The following is a 26,474-nucleotide window of genomic DNA, read 5'->3' as shown; positions in this document are numbered from 1 at the left end:
AGCTTTGACTACCCACCGCTTCCTCACACCATTGCCATGCACCCTGATCTACCAGGCCATCAAGCAGCAAGGGGCCAACCGTTCAAAACCAGTGGTCCCTTCATTCCCCATGCACAACCTGACGGGAGATATTCTAATGCAACGTGTGAGGGAGCAGGGTTCAACTCAGGCAGTAGAGACCAAGAATGTCAGGGTGCCATCTAAACAGTGAGAAAGAAATTAAGAGAAACCAAGAGAAAGTGAAAATTCATATAAAAAAAGGTTTTGAGACTGAAAAGAGCTACAGTAATCCAGAAAGCCACAGGAGAAGTAGAAAGTTAGCTCTTATTCTTTTGATCACAATATCTACTCTGAGCGTACCATTTTCAGTCCAGGCCGCGGATTGAATATATATCATACTCTGCTTCTTTCAATATTGTTGTTTTTAAACGTGCAGAAGCGTACACTCTGATTAAAGAGATTAAAGATTAGCTTTATTTGCCATGTGTACACAGTAACATACACAGTGAATGTGTTTTTTGCTTCGGCGACCAATACATTAGAAGGATTGAGCTGGGGGCAGCCTACAAGTGTCGCCATACTACCGGTGCCAACACTGCATGCCCACAACTCACTAACCAAGAGTCAAGATTGTTTAAATGTTATTTTTAATAAAGGAGAACACAATAATTGTTAGTCCAGAAAAAACACAATAAAGTACATGATAATAAAAAACAAATATAAATACATACAATAGTTTATATACATTAATTGTATTTACATCAATCTATTTAGATTGTATACCCTAACTCTAACTGTACGTCTTTGGAATGTGAGAGGAAACCGGAGCAATCGTGGGAAGAATGTGCAAATTTCTTACAGACAGTGGCAGGAATTGAACCTTCGATAAGAGATAGCTGGCGCTATAAAGCATTGCACTGACTGCTACTCTACATTATGATGTGTTCGATCTCATTTCTCTCCCTTCTCTTACCACAACATTTTAAACTGGTTCAAATAATACCCCCTTCTTTCTCCTCCGCTGCGTACACAATCCAGGTCAGTTAAGCCATATCCCCTGATCATACTATGTAGGGTCTTACTTTGTTAGAGTAATTGATTGCCATTTTACTCTGGTTGATAACTAGCACAACCTTGGTTGTTAATTTACAATAAATGATGCATTTCACTGTACCATCACTACAGGACTGGCATGTGTCCAGGACAAAGAAGCAAGTGGAAAATAAATCATTGCAGACACTACCCACCCTGCCAACTGCCTTTTCCAAAAGTTCCCTTCAGGAAAGCTCTATGCGGCTATTAAAACAAAAGCTTCACACCATCTTCAAAGTTTGTTCTACCAGACAGTTAATCTGATCAACCGTTCTAGTCAGACCCCCACATTCCCCTCTATTACCCCAGTCACTGCACTGTAAACACTTTAAACCACTTTTTATAATGTTTCCATTGTAAATAAATGCTAGTATTTACGTATTTCCACACATTTAATTCCATATCCGCACTTTAACCTCTAACTTTATTTTTATAGAATTCTTTATAATTGTTGAATGTTGTTGATTTTTGTTACATGTCGTGTCCTAGCCAACACACCTCAGCAAATTCCCAATACGTGTAAATGTGTACGGTGAATAAAGTTGATGCTTGACGCTTGATAAACCTGAATCTGATCTGATATAATATAAAAAATTCATGTATTGAAACTGTTGCACTGCAAAAAAAAAAAGCCTGCTAAGCCCCAATCCAAGTGCTGGTCACTCTATGGGACCACGAGGCCATTCAGGCCACTAAATACGGAACCAGCTCCAGCGGACTGGGCAGAAGAGATCTACAGTGAGATCCGATGGCCAGGAAGGTGGTTCTGCAATGCTCTGTGGAGAGCAAAGGACATGACGAGTTGTCATCCACTGCAACCAGGAAGACCCCAGTTGTGCCGACCACTCGTACTGCTAGACCCAGTCTTCAGGGGTCGAGGGAGTGAAATTGCCAGTGCAACAGCTTTTCTACTTTAAAAACTCTCCCATACGGGGGTTCCTGTCATTGTTGGATACAATAGACAACCGCCACCATTTAATAATAAATCAATTTTTAAAACTGCAACGTAAAAAAGCAGGCTACTCAGATGCATCACAACTTGGTACGGCTCTTCCCAAAAATGTAAGAGACCGCAGAGTGGTGAACACAGCCCAGTCCAAAACTAAAGCCAGCCTCTCCTCCATTAACTCCGTCTACATTTCCCACGACTTGGAAAAGAAGACAACATAATCATGGACCCATTCCAACTTGGTCATTTTCACTTCTTACCTGTCCTATTGGGCAGAAGATACAAAAGCTTAAGAACACGTACCACCAGCTCAAGGACAGCTTCTATCCTGCTGGTATTAGACTCTTGAACGGACCTCTCATACACTAAAAGATGAACTCCTGATCTCCCAATCTCCCTCATCATGACCCTTGCACTTTATTTGTCTGCCTACGCATCACTTTCTCTGTAATTGTAACACTCTATTCTGCATTGTTTTCCTTTTTACTACCGCGATGTACTTAAGTATAGAATGATCTGCCTGGATGGCATGCAGATGAAAGTTTTCCCTGTATCTCAGCATAGGTGATAATAATAAACCAATTACCAATCTGAGATCTAACTCCACGTACCAACTTCTTCCCCATTAATTTTAATAACTTTTATTCACAGAAACCATCTCAGGGTATGGAACTAACAGTTGACTTCTTGCACAACAATCAAAATTTGGTCCAAAATTCAACTCTGGTGAGATTCTGCCTTGGTTCAAAAGTTAACTTATTATCAAGGTATGTATGCAGTATACAACTCTGAGATTGCTCTTCTCCAGGCAGCCACAGGACAAAGGAAAAACATGCAAGGCGTTCAGAGAGAAAAAGCAACCCCACCCACCCCTGCACAAAAAATAACAACAACATAATCATCCACCCCCCAAACCCCCCTCCCATGCACAAAACGCAACAAGAACTTGACCTCCAGAACCCCCCCCCCACCGCACAAAACATCAGCCCCCAAATCCCCCTCCCTCCACGCAAAAATAAAACAAGAGAGAACGGGCAAAAACAGAGTATAAAAACTCTTAAGTCTGAAAAAAGTCTATCGTCCATGGTCCAAATCCATAAACACAGGAAGCCTCAGTAACATCCTCCAACACCTTGAAAGAGAGGGATCCAGAGGCCTACCCAGTGGGCACAGCGATAGGCCACACAGGCTCCCTTTGTTGAGCTGAGTAAAACCATAGGACATAGGAACAAAATTAAACCACCTGGTCCACCAAATGTGCTTCACCATTTGATCATGGCTGATTTATTTTCCCTCTCAACCCCAGTCTTCCCCCCATAGCCTTTCACTCCCTTACTAATCAAGAACCTATCAATCTTTACTTTAAATATACCCAACAACTTGGCCTCCATAGCCTTCTGTTGCAGTGAATTCCACAGATTCACCACCCTCTGGTTAAAGAAATTCCTCCTCATCTGTTCTAAAGGGACACCTTTGTACTTTGAGGCTATGCCCTCAAGTCCTAGACTCTCCCACCATTGAAAAAAATCCTTTCTACGTCCACTCTTTCCTTTCAATATTAGGTAAACACACCTTGTTACTTTGGCTTCCTTTCAAGGCTGTCGTGCATCACACAAAGAACGTTGAGGCCTCAAAGACTGTGCAGGAAAGATTTACAGAGAACTGAAGATTCAAACCAAGAAGGCAGAGATCTGTTACGTCGGAAAATGAATACAGATTTATTTTCTATGGTAGCGTGGTGGTTAGCACAATGTTATTACAAGCTCAGGGTGTCAGAATTTGGAGTTCAATTCTGGCATCCTCTGTATATCCTCCCCATGAATGCATGGGTTTCCTCCCACAGTCCAAAGATATACAGTCCAAGGTTGGTGGGCAGTGAGACTCGTTGGACCAAAAGGGCCTGTTCTGCGTTGTATCTTTAAATAAATAAAAACAAATATTTCTTCCCAGGTTCTATTGTAGTGGGTTTTCACAGTTTGCAGTATCAGCAATCAGTGATACAATATGAAGGTGACAGAAATAGCAATGATACCGGGTCTTATTTCTTTGCAATAAAAACAGAAAGTGCTGCGACAACTCAGCAGGTTAGGCAGCATCTGTGCAACAAGTAACTTAACCTTCTTCAGAGCTGAGGTTCCTTGCTTCTGTTTGCCTGTTCAAACCCAGGTTTAGACTGCATGCATGCTGTTGTGTTCTGACAGGCTGCTTCACAAGGAACTTTCGATTTTGAGAGGATGGAGTGTGGAAGGAAGGGCAATATACTTAGAACACAGCAATCTATTGACAAACTTCAACTCATTCAGAATGCCACTGCTACATTTCTAACTAAAACCAGCATGAAGGAGCATACCACTCCCATTCTAACTATTCTGCATTGACTTCCTGCACCTTCTAGATTTTAAAATTCTTTTACTTAAGCTCCCCACAGTCTGGGACCGCAGTGCAATGTTTTCATTTTATAATCCCACTCGAGCTCTCAGGTCTTCTTCCATCGGTCTCTCAAACAATCTCCCGCAAAAGTTAATTGGCAAGTCAGCTTTTTTTTAAACTATTCTCCTAAACTGTGGAATTCAATACCTAAACTATAAGGGATGCAGACTCATCTGACATTTTTAAACACCAGCTTTTAACCAACATCTTTTTGTTTTTTATTTCCATGTTTGTACTTTTATCCCATTGTAAAACACTTCGAACTACATCGTCTGTATGAACAGTGCTCTATAGATAAGGTATTGTTATTATCATTATTATTACAGAACACCACAAGCACAGTACAAGCCTTTCAGTCCACAAGGTTGTGCTGACCTTTTAGCCTATTCCAAGATCAATCTAACGCTTCCTTTCCACAGTTCTCCATTTTTCTTTCGTCCACACGCCTATCGATTAAATGTCCTTGCAACACTCACAACACGCTGGAGGAACTCAGCAGGCCGGGCAGCATCCGTGGAAAAGATCGGTGGACGTTTCGGGCTGGAACCCTTCGTCAGGACTGTAGGGGGAAGGGGCAGAGGCCCTATAAAGAAGGTGGGGGGAGGGTGGGAAGGAGAAGGCTGGTAGAGGCTGGGACAGTCCTGACGAAGGGTTCCGGCCCGAAACGTTGACCGATCTTTTCCACGGATGCTGCCCAACCTGCTGAGTTCCTCCAGCGTGTTGTGAGTGTTGCTTTGACCCCAGCATCTGCAGATTATTTTGTGATTAAATGTCCTTAATGTATCTGCCTCTACCGCCAACCCTGGCAGTGCATTCCATACATCCACCAAGCTCTATATAAAAAACCTCTCTCTGACATCCCTCTCCCCATACTTTCCTCCAATCATGTTAAAAGGCTGCCCTCTCACTTTGCCTTTTTTCCAGGACGGAAATGGCCAATGACTGTCCGCTCTATCTATGCCTCTCAGAATCTTACACACCTCTAACAAGCTGCCTCACGTCCTTCTTTGCTCCAAAAAGAAAAGCCCTAACTTGCTCAACATTTCCCCATAAGACACTCCTGAAGGAGGCAGATTCTATCACTAAGGACCCTCACCACCTGGGAGATGCCTGCTTCTCTTTCCTAGCATTGGGGAGGAGGTACAGGACCCTGAAAATTCACACTCAACAATCCAGTGAACAGCTTCTTCCCCTGCACCAGAGTTCAAGAACACTACGTTATTCCTTTTAATGGCACTATTTATTTTGTAATTTGAATAATTTTATTTCCTTGCACTGCTGCAGAACAAATTTCATGTCATCTAGGTCAACAGAAAAACTTGCAATTTTTTTTTTTGATTTGCCTGTCTGAGGTAGGCAGGATGCAGTGGGAGGCATTACAATCCATAGAACATAGACCATAGGTGCCACGATGCCAAATTAAACTAAATCTCTTCTGACTCTACATACTTCATCCTTACATTCCCTGCACACTTTCTAAAAGCCTTTCAAATGCGACCACCACCACCCCTGACAGCCCGCTCCAAGCACCTACCACCTGTGTGTGGAAAACAAACCACAGGTCTCCTTGACAAAAGACTCTCTCACCTCTGGTATTTGAAAATTCAGGCACACACCAGGTTCGTATCCTTCAAGTTTCTGGGGTGATCTAGAGAGTGCTGACGCTGGAATCTGGAGAACAAACAATCTGCTGGAGGAACTCAGCAGGTCGAGCAGCATCTGTGGGAGGAAAAGAAATTGTCGACGTCAAGAATGCCCTGATGCAGTTTCGACTCGAAGCGTCGACAATTTCTTGCCTCCCACAGATGCTGCTAGACCCGCTGAGTTCCTCCAGCAGATTGTTTGTTGCTTAAGGACTGAACTAATTAGATAATGAAAGGATGTAACAGGCAATTTAACATATATAGTACACAAAAGTCAGTCAAATTAATGCCAGATAATAGATACACCATCAACTTTATTAAATACCTTTTGTGCCTAATAAAATGGCCACTGAGTGTATATTCATGGTCTTCTGCTGCTGTACCCATCCCCTTCAAGCTTCGACATGTTGTGCATTCAGTGACGTTCTTCTGCACACCACTGTTGTAACACATGGTTATTTGAGTCATTGTCACCTTCCTGTCAGCTTGAATCAGTCTGGCCATTCTCCTCAGATCTCTATCAGTAACGAGGTCTTCTCGCCCACAGAACTGCACTCACTGGATGTGTTTTGTTTTTCACACCATTCTCTGTGAACTCCAGAGGCTGTTGTGCGTGAAAATCTGAGGAGTTCAGCATTTTCTGAGATACTCAAACCACCCCGTCTGGCACCAACAATCTTTCCACAATCAAAGTCCCTTAAATCACATTTCTTCCTCAGGTCTGAACAACAACTGAACCTCTTGCCCAGGTCTGCATGCTTTTATGCATTAAACTGCTGCCACATGATTGGCTGATTAGATACTTGTATTAATCAGCAGGTGTACACGTGTATCTAATAAAGTGTCCACTGCACACATAAATACTTCTTGTCTGGACTCTTCAAAGAGCAGACGGCTTGACAGAGGATTCTGGAGACTGACAGTACCCCTCAAGGAGTTTGCACCATCACCATACAAACAAAGATCAAAGTGCATGGTAGTGTAGCAGTTAGCACAACGCTTTGCAGTACCAACGATCACCAATTGTGGAGTTCAATTCCTGCTACTGTCCGTCTCCCCACGAGCACGTTCATTCCCTCCGGGTGCTCCGGTTTCCTCCCACATTCCAAAAGACATATGGGTTAGTGTTAGTAAGTTGTGGGCATGCTATATCGGCACCAGAGGTGCAGCAACAGGTCCACGCTGTCCCCGGTCATTGAAACGAATAATGCATTTCACTATATGTTCAAATGTACATGCGACAAATAAAGCTAATCTTTAATCTTGCTTTCTCTCTCACTCTCTCAAACACACACGTTTGATGCTTTGATGTGCACATGACAAATAAAGCTAGTATTTTTTTCTTTTAGATTCTCGCTACAGCGGAAGCAAGCCCATTCCAATGCAAATTTAAAGCCTCTGTACATCAAAATATTTGTACCTGCTTCAATGAGAGATGGTAAGCAATTGTTATATCCCCTTATAATGGAATTTTTATCTCTCCGAGGTTGACTACAACCTTTGGGTTTTCTCCCAATGTCGCCTTAAGATTTCTGAATGGACCATGAACCCATGAACAGTACCTTGCTACTCCATTTTTTTTGCACTTATTTTTCCAATTTTATGTCTTCACACCGTTCTGCTGCTGGAAAGCAACAAATTTCACTTCATATACACTCAGTGGCCACTTTATTAGGTACTGCTGTACCACTTACTCATTGATGCAAATATCCAATCAGCTAATCTTGTGGCAGCAATTCAATGATAAAAGCATGCAGACACGGTTAAAAGGTTCAGTTGTTGTTCAGACCAAAAATCAGAACGAGGAAGAAATGTGATCTAAGTGACTTTGCCCATGGAATAAATGTTGGTGTCAAGACAGGGTAGTTTGAGCATCTCAAAAACTGCTCATCTCCTGGGATTTTCAAGCACAACATTCTCCAGAGTTCACAGAGAGTAGTGTGAAAAGCTAAAAAACATCCAGTGAGTATCATAAATGTCTCATTAATGAGAGAGGTCAGAGGAAAATGGCCAGACTGTTGTAACTCAGATAACCGCCTGTTACAACAGTGGTGTGCTGAAGAACACCTCTGATCACAGGACATGTCGAACTTGCACAGGACATAAAGTGGCCATTGAGTGCAAATCAGTGATAATAAATCTCATTCAGATTCTAATACCTGCCTATACTCCGCAAACTTCCAAAGACCAATGGTATCTTCCCCACTACGTTTCTATAAATTAAAAGCCCTTGACACGGCAAGCTTTGGTTAGAACTAGACGATGCTGGGGCAGATCCGCGTCACTTCTTTTCCACCCTCCCAACACAATCCCCCCCCCCACCCTTCAGTTTTGCAATGAAGCACGAAGCTGGTTTAGCAATAAATAAAAGTCATTTAGAGCGAATGTGGTTAACAAAAGAGTATGCACATTGGAGGTGTAGGTGATTGTCATCAGTTTCACTGAACAAAATAGGAAAGATGTACAACAATCAGTTCATGCACACTACAATCACGCATTCACAATTCAAGTTCATTTATCACATGAACATTGAAACATACGGTGAACTGCATCATTTGTGTTAACAACCAACACACCTGAGGGTGTTCTGGGGGCAGCCCACAAGTGTCGTCACACATTCCCGTGCCCAAAACGCTCAGCAGAACAACACAGAATACAAGAAGCAATAAAACAACAACAGAAAAACAAGCCCCTTTCCTCACCCCCATCCAACACACAAACAGTCCTCTAACTCCAAGGCGGTATGGTAGCGGAACACTTTACAATGGCAGTGACCAGATTCAATTCTACCACTGTCTGTCTGCAAGGAGTTTGTACTTTCACCCCATGACCGCATACCTGGGTTTCCTCCCACATCCCAAAGACATACAGGTTACTAGGTTAATTGGTCACATGGTTGTAATTGGACAGGGTGAGCTCGTTGTACCGGGATGGTCTGCTACAGTGTTGTATCTGTAAAGGGTGTAATTGGACAGGGTGGGTGAGCTCGTTGTACCGGGAGGGACTGTGACTGTATTGTATCTGTAAAGGGTGTAATTGGACAGGGTGGGTGAACTCGTTGTACCGGGAGGGACTGTGACTGTATTGTATCTGTAAATGGTGTAATTGGACAGGGTGGGTGAACTCGTACTGGGAGCGACCGTTACTGTATTGTATCTGTAAAGGGTGTAATTGGACAGGTGGGTGAACTCATTGTACCGGGAGGGACTGTGACTGTATTGTATCTCTAAATACTAAGAAAATAAAATTCAGTCCATATTCTTCGGCCTCCAACAGAACCGGATTTGGACACTGACAATGGGCTTTCAGCTACCCCCAGCAGACTCTGAGGTTCAAGAGAATCTGTTGACTATCTGCAGACTCAAGAAGAATGATGTGTTCTATTTCTGAAAACCCAACTACAAGCCATCCACTCAAAGTTACAAGGATTGTCGAATGCATTGCCACAGACAGCTGTGGAGGCCAAGTCATTGAGTATATCTAAAGCAGAGATTAATTAATCAGGATGTCAAAGGTTACAGGGAGAGGCAGGAGAATGAGGTTGAGAGGGATAATAAATAAGCTATGATGAAATGGCGGAGCAGATGTGGTAGGCCTAATTCTGCTTCTATGTCTTATTGTCTTATCTGCCAGCGGCTGGTGATTATGCCACTTGCTGCAGTTTATTAGGCAAATCTGATGGACTCGTATCTATATTCATTCAAGCAGCCACATTTAAGTTGCATTCATTTCACATACTAGTCATTCCGACACTGAAAACCTCATTTCCCATGGCGAGATGACATTTGAAAGGAGGAATCAATGGGGAATGCCAACTTCCTCTGGCTAGGGCTTTGGACGCAGTAAGCATGCATCCTTTAACTGAGCAAACTCGTGAAGCAACAGAACTGAGAGGACAGAGTGCGGCAGTGGGTTTAAGTCTCAGATTTCACTGCAAAAGATCTAGCACAGATAGGATGGATCAGGTGATGACCCTCTTGTGCTGCAGTCATCTATTTTTCTAATTTTAGAAGTGCACAACATTCTTCATATCACATAGAAACAATACGATAACACTGCATCATGATAATGATTTCTGAACTGTCTATGAACCTGTGAACACTACTTTGTAATTGCATAATTTAGTTATTTTTGTAAGAGCCCATCAAATTTGCATTGTAATATATAGAGGTTTTATAACTTGTATGCAAGTCAGAATCAGTTTTATCACGGATGTTTCGTGAAATTTGTTGTTTTGCGGCAGCAGTACAGAACAATACATTTGAAAAATTACAAGAAGAAATATTTAAAGAAATAACTAGTGCAGAAACAGAGCAAAATAATGTTCATAGACAAAATCTGATGTCAGAGGTGTAGAAGTCGTTCCTAAAATGCTGAATGTGTGCCTTCAGGCTCCTGTACTTCCTCCCTGATGGTAGTAACAAGAGGGCATGTCCCAGATGGTGTGGGTCCTTAATGATGGACAGCACCTTCTAGAACCTTTTGAAGATAGCCCCGATGCTGGGGAGGGTTGTGCCCGTGATGGAGCAGGCTGAGTTTACAACTCTCTGCAGCTCTTTCCGATACTGTGCAGTGCCTTTATACCAAACAGTAATGCAGCCAGTTGACATGATCAGTCTTTAGCAGGATTCCTAAGCTTTGTAGGAATCAGAATCAGATTTATTATCACTGATAACAAATTTTCATACATTTCATTAGGAGCTTGAGGAGGTTTGGTATGTTACCAAAGACTCCAGCTAACTTCTACAGATAATCTGAGGAGAGTTTTCTGACTGATTCCATCACGAGCATTAGCCCCTCCATCAGAAGATATCACAAGATGCCTGAGGAACTCAGCAGGCCAGGCAGCATCTACAAAGGGAAATGGATGGTTGAGGTTCTTCTTCCAGCATTTTGTGTGTTCCTCCAATTTCTTGTTTATTGCTCTGGATTCCAGCAACTGCATTCTCGCGTCTCCTGTGAAACATCGTGGCGATATTTTTGCTGCATTAAAGAAGATGTGGCATAAACACAAAATGTAATCCTAGTTAAACCTGTGGGCCATCGGAAAGGAGCAATACTGCACGTCCCTAGCAGCAACACTTTATTTTAAGTGCTCTGTTTCAAAACAGACATGTTCAATAGCTATTATATTCCATCCTGGAGGCAATTCTAACAAATACTTGCTTCAAAGAATTCTACATGATACATATGACAGTTTACAAAAGCTTTCAGTTAAAGCTCTAAAACATCCACTTAGTGGCCACTTCATCAGGTAACACCAGTACCAAATTTAAATAAATAAATATAAATATGCATACATTTATATTTATTTATTTAAATTTGGTACAGGAGTTACCTAATAATTATAATTGTAGCGTGGCTACACTTGCAGGCTGCCCCAGCATATCTTCAGACTGTGAGAGTCGTTGACTCAAAAGATGCACGTCGAAACATTGGAATGTACATGTGACAAGTAAAGTGAATGTTTACATTATCATGTTATCTAATTATCCAAGACTTACAGCACTTGTTCAAGCCTTTATTAACAGGAGTCCTTTGAGTAGTTTTTCACTGGTTCTATATTTCTTTTTCCCAGTAAATGCCTGCAAGTAAATGAATCTCAGGGTAGTATATGGGGACATACATGTAATTTGATAATAAATTTACTTTGATCTTTGAGATCAAGGACAACTTCAGGACTGCTACGACATCTTCCTCAGTCAGAAGTCCCCTGCCATCATGCAGTGTCTGAGCTCTGACACTTCGGCTGCTAAAGCTGGTTGAGAACCAACAGCTGACCCACTGACCAGCCAGGGCAAGATTCTTCTTGCTCTGTGTTTCACTGAGAACGATGACCCTTTTGACAGTACAGTCTTCCCTTAATCCGGCCCCATAGCAATTAGTATTTCTACAACAGTTAGCTGTATTCTGCTCTCCCAATCCCACGCAGATTTTTTTCTCATTAATCTTAAAACTAAACACAATCCTAATCCATTGAGAAAAGAAGCCCATCCATCCCCCAAAGTTCAAGTAAATTTATCATTCAAGTTACCCTACACCAGTTCAGGAGCCTGATGGTTGAAGGGTAATTACTGATCCTGAACCGGGTGGTGTGGGACCTAAGGTTTCTGTGCCTTCTGCATGATGGTGGTAGTGAGAAGAGAGCATGGCCTGGAGGGGTACACGTGGAACTTTATACCAGCATTTTGTTTTAAGTGACTTCTCTGGTTAACACTTTAGTAACGCAAGAAATGGGATGTTTTGGTTAACATTTCTAGTTAATGAAAATGGTTTCTTTTGGTTAATATTTCTAGTTGTGAAGAAGTGGGATATTTTGGAATTAGTCATCGTCATGGGCAATTGCCACTGGGGCTAGACAAAAGCTGTATTGAGAAACACTGTGGCATGACCGAGACTTTCAACTGATCCATTTTGGAACTCAGGAATTGAAGAAGTCAGGGCTTTAGCAAAGCAAAAGCTTGAAATCTGGGATAATGAAAGACTTGTTGCCTTTATATTGAATTCATAATATTACTTTACTGTTATTAAAGACAAACTTGACTTCCAGATTTGGGGGGAGTTTATTAAGTTATTGTTTATTGAGATTCATGTTAATATGAATGCCCTATTTCGTCGATTCACATTGACTGAGTTCTTCTATTTACAGTTCCTACCAACAAATCCTCATCCAAAACAATGAACACTCGCTCGTCTTTGGAGAAATAAGCCCTGGTGTACACATGCGAGTGGCATTCTCCCTCTGTAATGACACGGAGCTCTCACTAACAATACAGGCTTCCTTCACTTCAATGAAACTGAACCTACAGCTGCTTCTTCAAGCAACGGGAACTCTGGATAAACTCTCCTTTCTTAGTTTGACAGCAAGAGGCTAAATCACACCCCAAATGAGGTCATCTCAAGCCATTTTTGCCTTCTGCAAAATTAGATCGTCAACGTTCACTTGCAAAATCTTTTCAAACCCTTTCAACTCCAGGTTAATACTTGTTCTTGTAATTACCCGATAAAGTTCAGATCCAATTCCAAAGGATGGAAAAGCAGTTCTATTTAAAACCATAAGACCTAGGAGCAGAATTTGGCCATTCAGCCCATCAAGTCTGCTCCACCATTCCATCATGGCTGATCTTGAATCCTATTCAACCCCACACACCTGCCTTCTTGCTATAACCTTTGATGCCCTGACCAATCAGCAAACCATCAATTTTCACTTTAAATATACTCACAGTCTTGGCCTCCACAGCTCTGTGGCAGAGCATTCCACAGATTCATCATCCTCTGGCTAAAGAATTCTGAACCAGTGACACAAATGCCACCCTATGCACATCTCGGCGAGATCTCTCTGCACTACTCTCTCTCCATTCCTATCACTACTATCCACTGCTCGCCTTCAGTTACCCGGAGCCCAAGCTCGGAACCTCCCTCCCTAAACCCCTCTATGCCTCTCTCTCCTTCTAGAATCTCCCTAAAATGCATTTCCTGAACAGAATCATCTGGACACTTGTCCTGGTAACACCATGCCACACATAAGACACCATTTTTTTCTAAAACTCTATAAATGGAAAAGGGGGGGTGTTGTCAAAGACATTCAGATACACTATTACTTTTTGGGACTTGTATTTAAGAAAAAATTACATTTGAACTTTATCAACAAACACATGTGTGCACTGGAGGAACTCAGCAGGTCAGGCAGGATCTATAGAATGAAATAAACAGTCGACGTTTTGGGCAGACAGTCACTTTACACAGTCAAGTGGGCACTTTATTAGGTATACCTGTACAGTTGTTCATTAATACAAATATCTAATCAGTCAATTATGTGGCAGCAACTCAATGCGTAAAAGCATGCAGACATGGTCAAGAGGTTCAGTTGTTCAGCCCAAACATCAGAATGGGGAAGAAACGTGATCTAAATGACCTTGATTGTGGAATGATTGTTGGTGCCAGACTGAGTGATTTGAGTATCTCCAACTGCTGATCTCCTGGGATTTTCACAACTACGGTCTCAAGAGAATGGTCCAATAAATGAAAACATCCAGTAAATAGCAGCTCTGTGGGTGAAAACACCTTGTTAATGGGAGTAACTGAGGAGAATGGCCATGGTTCAAGCTGACAGCAAGGCGACAGTAACTCAAATAACCACACATTTACAACAGTGATGCACAGAAGAGCATCTCTGAATGCACAACTTGTTGAACCTTGAAGTGGACGGGCAGGCTGCAGCAGCAGAAGACCACAAACATTCACTCAGTGACAGCTTTTTTAGCTACAAGTGGTACCTAATAAAGTGGCCGCTGACTATGTTTCATCCTTCCATTCCACACAAATATGATACTGAAACCTGATCAAAATGGCAGATTAGTCAATACTGAAACCGCCAAACTTGCCTTCAGTTATAATAAACAAGCAAATACAGAGCCAAGCATATTCTTTTAATTTTAAAAGTATGCCCGCAGTCAAAAATTCAATATAAGCCATGGTCTTGAAATGACTCAGTGGTTATGGAGAAACTGAGGGACCCCGAGACCTTGGCACGTTTCACCAGACTCAAGCAAGCCAGCACCCTTACAAATCGGAAAATCTTCAAACCATTAATTTAGAGAGTCCAAAGTCCCCCTCCCGCCCTGGCAGGCGTCAGGGATAAGAAGAAGGGAACCGCCATCTAGACATAATGATCAGCTTCGTTCTGTTTTCCGAGGTGAGGAGCCTCACTCCACCCTGCCAACCAAGGGTGGTGGAGGCTCAATTAAGACTCTCATTCCCAAAAAAAACGCAGTCACACATCGCAATATGGAAGGGAAATGCAATTTTTTTGGGGGACAAAATGGCCTTTCCCTGAGCAATCCTATCGATCCTACCCTAAAGGTTCCTGATTTGACTGGCCCAGTTTTCAATCAGAATAGTCAAGATGGCAATGGCCCAACTCCTCAAATTCTTTTCTTGACAGGACAAGACAGAATACAGCACAGGGCACTTTAGAAGTTTAATTGCAGACACTTCTGCTGTTCCGTAGAAGTCCTTGGCAGCTAGACAAGCAAAGGAAGCAAATCCACTCATTTCCAAGGCTAATTCAGACACGGAACACACAAGCTGAACAGTCTCTCTCTCTCAAAAGGAAAATACAAGGTCTTATGACATCTATTTGCTCTGGCACAACTGAAACAAACTTCCCCGACAGCAGACAGGTTACCCGTGCGGTGCACAATGCCGCACACCTTCCAAAATGGCTCTGCAGATCCAGACCCACTGCCTGCCCGTAGAAGCTGGAAGTTTTAAACACTGCTTCCTTACCAACATTTCAGTCGAAGGGCCAGTTTGCCCTGCACCGCAAACACGCACTGACAGTGACTGAAGTTACTGGTATCTTTTCTTACCTTCCTGTTTAAGTTGAAGAATGGACTGGAAGTTCTACAAATCAAACTTTTTTTTTAAAAAATCCCCCCCCCCTCTCTCTCTCTCTCTCTCTCTCGACTGTCTGGCAATTCTCTGAGTAATTTGACTAGACCGGCTCCCCACCTCAGTGTGACTACTACACCCACGCCCCAGGGTCGCGTCCCATGCAGCTCAGAGAACTGCTTTTAACCCTCTCTGAGCTCCATGTGGGTAACCAGGACAGCATTTCCTTCTTTGGCGAAACATTAAAAACATTTTTTCCCCTCTAATTCAGAAGAGTTGGGTTGCTACAGCAGACAGTTGCTACTAGCAGCTTCACTCCCGCCTACTCAATGACCTATTTATATCCAAACTTTTAATAGAGGTTCTGATACCATTTATGACGAGGAAGTTATAGCTGAAATTGCGGACACTGTAATTGCAGAAGTTGAAACTGATAAACTATTGGCCCAACCCATTCCAAGGATGTGGAAGTTAGAGGCTCTAGATATCTGGCTACAAATCACAAGTGGGTTACAAGCCAAGGCTTTCTGCTGTCACAATGACAAATGTGACAAGTGTAAAGTGCCCAAGAGATGCAGTTTGCAATGATGCCTCCCTCAACCCCTCCACTCCCTCGCTATAATCATGACTTCACAAACTTACACATGGCTATTTGACCAGGTAGTGTACCTCTCCTTGCTGCAGTCTCTCTACAGCAGTGTGCAGAGGACAGAAGTATCTTTATACACACACAATATCATATACACTGTCTACGTATAAATGAACATTAGGGTACTTCTCTCTGCACCCCACTGCTGTACTGTGGCTGCCGCAAGGAAGGGTCCTCCCACAAATACACACATATTCATTCACCCGCCTACCCGACATCAAGGACATATACAGAAAGGTGCCAGATAAAGGCTATTAACATCACGAAGGATCACACCCACCCTGCTTCTGAACTGTCTGCCTCACTCCCATCGAGGAGGCTACAGTGCACCTGACTGAAAATCTGGTTTCTTCCCCTCTCCCCACCCACCCCCAAGCCGTCGGGCTGATCATCACCTTCACCCCACCAGCACTACATCCACAGCAACCACACCTCTCCACAGCCCTTCGGCAGCCTTCAGCACCCACGACCCCACACACCACCCCACCCCCCAGCCGTGCACTGCCGCCTTACACCAACACCCCACACCTCTTACCTACACTGACACGCAGTCACTGAAACACTGTGCTTTCATTTACCCTGCTGCCACCTAGAAGAGTTCGCCTTGACAAGTCACTTTGTCACTTTATCATTTCCTGCCAGAGTCACCGTACGTTCAGATACTCCTGCACCTTGTGTTGCTTTATGTACATACCGTCCGTCTGCATAAACTAATATGTATATATGGTGATACTCAATAGTTACGTCTACATGTGTTTTATAAGATCAATTTTAGTTTTACACTTATTGTGTTTTTTTATGCTGCATCAGATCTGGAGTAACAATCACCTTGTTCTCCTCTACACTGGTGTAATGAAGAATAACAATAAGCACAATCTTAAACATACAGATGCAAGTCACCTCACAGGGCATAGAGAGATATTTTAGAGCAGTGGCTGCAGCAAGCTCCGATTAACAGCAACTGTGGGGAAAAAGAAGACAGTGAATAAAGGGTTAAATCTTTTCACGTGCAGAGATAGCAGAGGGACACACTTGCTTCGTTAGTTAATGAGCACTTGAGGGTCTGCAGGAAAAACGTGGATTAGAGATGGGCAGGATACCCCCCTGAAATGACGACTGGTGAGTAATTAGGACTGAGATTGTGCAGGATTGCCGTGTTTATAACAGCACCAGCAGAGACCACCAGGCCCCCTCGGGAGGAATGTAAAAGTGGAGACAGTCAGTCTTTTCCAATTTCAGCCCTCAGTCATGGCAGAACAACATATTCACCCCCACTTGCACCAGACTCCTGGCCTTGATGGAATTTTTTTTTAAGTCACTTTCTGTAATAGCTTGGGCAGTCAAGAATTAAGGTTCAAGTTTAGTTATCACATGTACATCGATATACACAGTGAAATGTGTCATTTGTGTTAACAACCAATGCTTCCGAGGGAGTGCTGGGGGTAGGGGGGTGCAGCCTGCAGATATCGCCACACATTCCAGTGCCAAAGTAGGATGTCCACAATGCTCCATAGGACAACACAGAATACACCAAGCAACAAAACAACAACAGTAAAACAAACCCCTTTCCCCACTCCCAGCCACGCACATCTACAGGCCTCTAACCACAAGGCAGACCGTCTTTCTTGGCCTCCACTGGATTCTGATTCGGACTTGGGCTTAGTCACTGGCCACTCCATTAGTACCACCTGTACTTAATAAAGAGGCATCTGAGTGCAGGCTTGTGGTCTTCTGCTGCTATAGTCAATCCACTTCAAGGTTCAATATGTTGTGCATTCAGAGATATTCCCCTGTGTACTATTGTTGTAACGCATGGTTATTTGAGTTACTATCACCTTGAACCAGTCTGGCCATTTTCCCCTGACCTCTCTCATTAGAAAGTCTTTTCACCCACAGAATTGCTGCTCACTTGATTTGTTTCTCACACCATTCTCTGTAAACTCTAGAGACTGTTGTGCATGAAAATCCCAAGAGATCAGCAGTTTCTCAGTCACTCAAAACACCATGTCTGGCACCAACAATCATTCCTCGGTCAAAGTCATTCAGATCACATTTCTTCCCCAATCTGATGTTTGGTCTGAACAACTGAACCTCTTGACTATGTCTGCATGCTTCACTGCATCGAGTTGCTGCCTCATGATTGGCTGATTAGATATTTGCATTAACGAGCAGGTGTACCTAATAAAGTGGCCACTGAGTGTACAAGGAACAGGCGATTAAAAAGATGGTAAAGGTAGCATCATGGTTTGGTACGGCGACTGCTCTGTCTGTGATCACAAGAAACTGCAAAGAACAGCACATCGTGGAAATGAGTCTCTCCTCCATGGACTTTGTTTACACTTCTTGCTGTCTCAGTAAATCAGTCAGCATAATCAAAGACCTCAACCCACCCCAGAGATCATCTCCTTCTGCCCTTCCTGCTGGGCAGAAGCTACAAAAGTTTGAAAGCACCTACTATCAGACTCAAGGGCAGCTTCTGTTGTTCTGCTCTAAGGCTATTGAATGGCATCATAAGATGGCTCTTGATCTCACAATCTCATCATGGTCCTTGCAGCTTACTGTCTGCCTGTGCTGCACCTTCTCTATAACTCTTTAAGGATCAGCTTTATTTGTCACATGTATTTCAAAACAGACAGTGAACTGCATCATTTGATTCAGATCAAATCAGCGAGAATAAGCATCGCCACGGAATGGGCACAACTCACAAATCCTGAGCCCTCTCTGGAACATGGAGCACCCAGAGGAAGCCTACACAGGCATGGGAAGAACATAGAAACTCTTTACAGACAGCTGCAATCCGAACTCGATCTGTGATCGTTGGTCTGTAATAGCATCACGCTAACCGTTGCACACCATACCGCCCATTTATTCTACATTCCCTTACAGATTTTCCTTGTACAACCATTGCAACGAAAGATATGTCCAGAGGGTATGCAAGTCAATCTTTTCCCTGCACAAGGTACATGTGGCAATAAGAAACCAATTCACCAACTGACAATCAGAATCAGGTTTATTATCACTGATATTCTGTATGTATTACAGAAACTTGTTTTGCTGCAGTACTACTGTGCAATTAAAATATATAGAAGTTAGAATAAGGAATATAAAAATTAAGTAGTGCTGAATTAGGGTATAGAGTTGTTATTTTCCTTGTAGTTTAACCTTTCTATGCTTGCTTGTATTGTTATACAAGTGTGTGTGTGTGTGTGTGTGTGTGTGTGGAGAGAATTTTCCGGCAATTACGATGCATTGTCCCTGTATTTTTCTGGAAACTTCTTGGTTTCAGTAGCAAGTGTCACACTACTAAATCTGGCTATTTTATTGCTTAACTGTTTTCAATGGATTTCCGTTATCTTTACTCTGTTATGAGGAGGACACGATTACTTTTAGGTTTGCACTTTTCTTTGTTTCCATCACCACACTTCTCCTTCGTTCTTGTAACAGTTAATAAAATGACTGTAAGCAACAGGTTTTATGCCTCATTCTTGACTTCCAAAGATCCCTTGGATCGCAAAAGCATCAGGATCCAATGGTACTCCCAAAACAAGAGCAAAACAGTGAGGTAGTTTTCATAGGTCCATGATCTGTTCAAAAATCTAATGGCAGAGGGGAAGAAGCAGTTCCTAAAACGTTGAGGGAGTTTACCAGAGAACAACAAGGAAGTGTTGATCTTATGCAGTTGGTCAACTCAATCTTTAAATGGACTGACCAAAAGGGTGAGTGAAGAAAACAGTCTTCTGAATAGGGACTGAAGGGGTTAACAGAGCACCAAGGCAAAGATTAATCAAGAAAATGCAAAAGCAAATGATCCAGGGATGATGTTTGACCTTTAAGACAGACAAGAGGACAGGATACAGGAGAATAAAACACTTATTTGTAAACCTGTTTATGGAGCAACAAGAAGCAATTGATCAACTGGAGAATCTCTTAATCTCTAAGAAGGCAATAAACACTAGCGGCAACTAATAACGGCATCAAAGGGGCTTGTTTTCCTTTTTGACACTAGATACCGGAACTGGAATTATAATTGTACTTGGAAAAAGTATTTCCTTGACCATGAAGTCCTCAGATACACTAAGGTTGTCAAAGGACTCTCCATGAATTCAAGTTTGCCCATTCTCTCTGTAGAAGGACCATGCATGCACTTGAAGTCCAACTTTTTTTTTACAGTGGCAATGAAACTGGTTTTGCAAACGGTTAACGCCACTGATCGGTGAGCAAGACTTCCTCATTTTAAGTGAGTACTGTAATATGCTGCATCATGCAATGACATAGTACAACTCACGAAAGAGGCACTTAAAAGATTTCCATGCAAGTTCAGGCAGCTAACCTTTCCAGCCTCCCCCACAGGGGGATTTCTAAAAAATTTTTTTTTGGTGGTCGTTAGAAATGTGGGGGGGGGGGCAGCAAAGAATAAAGACAAACACACACACACCCTTCTGTGTAACGATACTGCCCAGCCCTTTACAAGAAAGCAATGTGTTTGGAATGAGACATTGTCAGCTGATATTATACCCAGTAATTATCAAAAACCAGTGGTTTTTCTTCAGATTACACTGGAAACTTTACTTTGAGGCTTAGTTTTGTCCCTGAACAGCCCCAACTAAATTGTGGTTGGCAAGGCAGCCATTTTAAGTTCACATAACAATTAGCTCTCAAAATCCCTCCTTTCCCCACCCTACCCTACACATACAACAAATTCTGCCTTTGAATTACAACAACCTTAAAGATCTAATAAAAACATAAAACAATAATGTATTTACAGAGTATTTTCACATATACATCAGAAAGCTCTCAAAGGTCTTCCAGCTCGCGTATAACAAATTATGTGATGCATAGATAATTCTGGTGGCCATTTTGCACAGAGCTGGCAGGCAGCTACAAGGCTCATGACCATCGGAACAAATGACCTTTTACTCTCTTGAGGCGGCTACCCTAATGAATTAAGGGCACAACTAACCTGATCCTCCATGGTTACAAATCACTTTTCTCACATAGCTCTCAACACCCACTCCTAACAAAACTATATCCACATCAGCCCAAACCATACAGATACTACTCCTGCCACTCTAATTCTGGTCTCAGGATGTTTCTGAAGGGGTCCTATTGAACATAAATTGAAACTAACATTTTATTCTGCATTACACACAGATTGCCGGAGAAACTCAGCAAGCCAGCCAGCATCTTTGGAGGGGAATAGAGTTGCCGTTTTGAGCCAGGACCCTTCATCAGGACTGGAAAGAAAGGAAGGAGGCAAAATGAGAAGGTGGAGTACAGGATGGCAGATGATAGGCGAGACCACGTGGGTGGGTGGGAGAGGGAAGGGGATGAAATAAGAAGCTGAGAGGGGATAGGTGGAAAAGGTAAAGGGCTGAGGAAAGAAAAAATTGACAAGAGAGGACAGTGGACCATGGAGAAAGGATAGGAAAGAAGAGAAGGGGTAAGAGAGGAGCCACAATGGAAAAAGAGACGGAAAAATTAGTGCAATTTAGAGAAATTGATGTTCACGCCATCAGGTTGGAGGTTATCCAGATGAAATGAGGGTATCGCTTCTGCAGCCCACGAGTGGCTTCATTGTGGCAGTACAGGCGGCCATGGACCAACATGTCAAAGTGGGAATGGGGAGCCAAATTGAAATGGGTGGCCATCGGGAGATCATGCCTTTTGTGGCACACATTGTGTCGTTGTTTTCCCTTCTACTACCCCAATGTACTGACATGAGTTGTATAGATGGTGTGCAAAACAAAGTATTTCATTGTATTTCACCGTATTCCGTGCTTATGACAATTATAAACCAAGTTACCAATTATGTGTCCTTAATTTATGTTTTTCTTCAGAATACTGCTTATCTAATGCTATGTACCGTGATTTAAGTATTTCATTGCACCTGTGAATACACGGACTTGTGCAGATAACAATAAACTCGTCTTTACTAAAATGGATGACATTTGCTAGTCTAAATTCTCCCAGAGGAGGAAACATCCTCCAGCGCCCAGTGAAAGCCCCATAGGATACTGCAAGTTTCATTATGACTTCTGTTCTAAATTCTGGGGCTGCCCCAGTTTGCTACATGCACCTCATAACGGAACATCTTCATACACGATATCAGTCCACTGACATTTTTCTGCAGTGCCTCCAAGGCAAGTATATCCAAAGTTTAAAGTAAATTATCAAAGTTCATATACTGCATATCACCATATCCAACCTTGAGATTCATTTTCTTACATGCCTTCACAGTAGAACGAAGTACAATAGAATCAATGAAAAACTATACACAGACTAACTACCAATATGTATACAACAAGACAAACTCCGCAAATGCAAATAAATAAATAATATTGATCACATGAGGAGCAAAGACATTAAAAGAGAGTATGTAGGTCATAGAATCAGTTTAGAGTTGCAATGAGTGAAGTTATCCACACTGGTTTAGGAGCCTGATGGTTGAACTGTTCCTGAACCTGGTAATGCAGGACCCAAAGCTCTTGTACCTCCTTCCTTGTGACAGCAGGAAGAGAGAGCATTGCTTGGATGGTGGAGGTCCTTGATGAACTTTTCTTAAATCAGGAGACCTAAACTATACTATAGTTCTGAATTTACAAAAGTACTGCATAGTTAGTGCAAAATTTCTCTACACTGGTACTCTATGGCTGTAGACCAGACTTGAATACAGGCACTCCTTAAGAACATAGGAGCTTACCCTTCACATCTTCTTTAAACTTTCCCCCACTCACCTCTGGAAAAAAAAGAATTTGACTATCCATCCTATCTATGCCATTAATCATATTATCGACCTCTACAAGGCCTCCCCTCAGCCTCCATTGCTTTGGAGAAAACAACTCAATTTCGAGACAGAGACAGAGACAGAGAGACTGACTCTGCTCCCTCCCCTCTCCCTTCCCCTTTTCCCCAACCATGATTTGCCTCTCCCTGTCCCCTTCCCATTCTCAGTCCACAATAGAGACCCATATCAGAATCAGGTTTATCATCACATGTCATGAAATTTCTGTTCTTTTTTTTTGCGGCAGCCAAACGCGTGCCTAAGACTTTTGCACAGTACCGAACTTAATTTATTCCTCTTTTGCTCTCATAGTGTTTTAATGTGTCTTGTACTACTGCTGCAAAACAACACATTTCATGACATAAATCAGTGGAAACAAATCTGATTCTGATTGCTCATGTCCTCTAATCTGGGCATCATTCCAGTGACACTCTTCTACATCCTCTCCAAAGCCTCCACATCACTTCCTGTAATGGGGTGACCAGAATTTCACGCAGTTGCACCATTTCCTACATTGTAAAAGTGGCTGTAAAAACTTTGTTATTGACTGCAACGTCCTTTGACACAGCCTTAGGACAGTGATAGAAGTATGCAGTCACTTCAACCGGTAAAGTCCAACCATGCATTCTAGAGATTTTTTTAGTTAAAACAAGTTGCAAAGATTCAAAGTACATTTATTATCAAAGAATGTGTAAATATGCAATCTTGAGATTTGCTTGTGCAGAGGCAAGAAACCTGGAAGAACCCAATACGAAAAATAAAGGCAAACCACCCCCCTCAACAATGCACACAGAGAAACAGAAAAATAACACTAATCACGCAAACAATAGAAGCAAGCAACAACAACAGCATTCCGAACCAAATTGAGTCCTTAGATCCAAATCCCCAGAACAGCCCGGAGTAGGCCCAAAAGCCTCTGATACCAGTTCATCATATTAGCAGGGCAAATCGTTGCAAATTTGGTAGACACGAAGCGCAGAGGCCGGGATCAGTCTCACAGCATTAGCACATTTTTATTATGAATAAGCTTTATTTATAATAAGAATATATTTACAAGAATAAACCATGCAATGATATTTCTTTCTTTACATTCATACTCAATGCTTTCTGGATGTTCTATTACATTCTACAGATCAATAGCACGGCTACCACTTGTGGCCCTCTGGGGTGGAGTCTGTGGTGGACCAAATTTGATGGATTCAATGACCTAATTGTGCTCCTATATTTTAGGGATTACCACAATAATTGACAGGCTTCCTCACCCAACCCAGCACATATAACAGATATTAGCCAACAGGAGCCTTCAGGGCACTCACAAACTGTACAGGAGCCCAGAGAGGCTGGAGGGAAATCCCATTAATCTGCATGTCATGTTGCTGTAACACGAACACAAGGACATTTATTCTGATTGATCTTACACTTACAAGTGGAAGAAGACATCCCATGCACTCTCTCTGACAGCACAGAGGGTGGCTTCTTTTAAATAAAATATGCATGATCAATGACATGATACAACATCTTCAGACGCTTCCTATCAGATCTGAGCCAATTAGGTAGAGGTGAGCTAGTGATGAGTCACTGACCCTCTGACATACAACTCAACCTCCACCAGGACCTGGGTGTGTCCTGGCAAAGGAATGTCTCATCCAACCAAAACTAATTCACGCACCCCAGTGCAGTACGGTAATCCTTACACTCAGTGGGGGTCTTGTTTACATGGGGGATACTAAATTCAGAAACTGGAGCTCCAAAAGGACCTGGGAGTCCCTGGGGACCTTCTCTAAAGGTTAACTTTCAGGTTGAGTTGGTGGTAAAGATGACAAATGCGAAATTAGCATTCTTTTCAAGAGGACTAGAATATAAAATCAAGGGTGTAATGCTGAGGATTTATTAAACATTGGTCAGACTACATTTGCAGTATTGTGAGCAGGTTTGGGCCGCATAGCTAAGAAATGATGTGCTGGATTTGGACAGGGTCCAGAGAAGGTTCACAAGAATTATCCAGAAATTAAAGGGTTAACTCATGAGCAGCATTTGCGAGCTCTGGGCCAGTACTCACTGGAGTTTAGAAGAATGAAGGGGGAAATGTCATTCAAACCTACTGGTTATTGAAAGGCCTAGATAGAGTAGATGTGAAAGGGATGTTTCCTATTGTGGGGGAGTCTGGCATCAGAGGGCACTGCCTCAGAATAGAGGGATGTTCATTTAGAACAGAAAAGAGGAGGAATTTCTTTAGGCAGAGAGTGGTGAACCTGTGAAATTTATTGCCACATACAGTTGTGGAGGGTTTTGGGTGTGTGCAAAGCAGAGGCTGATAATTTCTTGATTAGTAAGGGCATCAAAGATTACAGGAAGGTGGCAGGAAAATGGGGTTGATCAAATGGTGAAGCAGACTTGATGGGCCAAATGGCCTAATTCTGCTCCTATATCTTATGGTCTTATAAGACCATACGACATAGCAGAATTAGGCCATTTGGCCTATTGAGTCTGTTTCACCAGTTCATCATGGCTGAACAAATTTTCCTCTCAGTTCCAATCTCCCGCTTTCTCCCCGTAACTCTTCATGCCCTGACCAATTAAGTGTCTATCCACCTCTGCCTTAAATATACGTAAAGACTTGGCCTCCACAACTAACAAATTCCACAGATTCTGACTAAAGAAATTTCTCATCTCCATTCTAAAAGGACACCCATCTATTCTGAGTCTATGTCCTACGGTCTTAAACATCCTCTCCACATCCACTCTATCAAGGCCTTTCACCATTCGTTATAAGTTTCAATGAGGTCACCCTCATTCTTCTGAATTTTAAGAGTCACCAGATGCTCTTCATATGACAAGCTATTCGATTCTGGAAACATTTTCGTGAACCTCCTTTGAACCCTCTCCCTTCCAAGATAAGGGGCCCAAACCTGCTCTCAATACTCCAAGTGAGATCTCACCAGTGCTTTCAACTTGCTTTTATATTCTAATTCTCTTGAACTGGATGCTAACATTGCATTTGCCTTCCTCACCACAGACTCAACCTGCAAATTAACCTTTACGGAATCCTGCACAAGGACTCCCAAGACCCTTTGCAACCCAATTTTTTGTATTTTCTTTCCATTTAGAAAATAGGCAACCCTTTCATTTCTTCTACCAAAGTGCATAACCGTACACCTCCCGACACTGTATTCCATCTGCCATTTCTTTTCTTATTCTCCTAATCTAATTCCTTCTGTACTCTCTCTCTCTACTTCCTCAAAAGTACCAGCCCCTCCAGCTATCTTCATATTGTCTGCAAGCTTTGCAACAATGCCATCCAAATCATTGACATTAAAATGCAAAAAGGATCAGTCCCAACACAGACCCCTGTGGAACACCACTAGTCACCGGCAGCCATTCAGAAAGGCTCCCTTTATTCCCACTCTTTGCCTCCTGCCAATCAGCCACTGCTAGTGAGAGTGTGGAACCATACACAATTAGTTCCCATCATATTTTCATTACATTTCAGACTTGTCAGGGTTACTGTAGAATTTGCATTGTCTTCCTCATTTCAAA

At 42.4% G+C, this 26,474-nt stretch overlaps 1 protein-coding gene across 5 annotated transcripts in view; it reads right to left on the bottom strand.

Moving 5' to 3' along the window:
- Positions 1-26,474, bottom strand: part of LOC134343058 (zinc finger and BTB domain-containing protein 7B-like) — a 190,765-nt gene that overhangs the window by 79,601 nt on the left and 84,690 nt on the right. Inside the window, exon 3 of one of the 5 annotated variants that reach the window (XM_063041904.1) lies at positions 6,059-6,190. The exons of 2 other annotated variants lie outside the window; for them this stretch is intronic. The gene's annotated coding sequence lies outside the window, so the exon portion shown is untranslated. Of the gene's footprint in view, positions 1-6,058; positions 6,191-11,618; positions 12,198-15,485; positions 16,000-26,474 lie in introns of those variants that run through there. 2 more of the 5 variants (XM_063041906.1, XM_063041907.1) reach the window with 2 other exon arrangements.

Source organism: Mobula hypostoma, chromosome 2 (assembly GCF_963921235.1).
Source record: "Mobula hypostoma chromosome 2, sMobHyp1.1, whole genome shotgun sequence".
NCBI classification, from domain to species: Eukaryota; Metazoa; Chordata; class Chondrichthyes; order Myliobatiformes; family Myliobatidae; genus Mobula; species Mobula hypostoma.
This window is presented reverse-complemented; position numbering and strand designations above follow the sequence as displayed.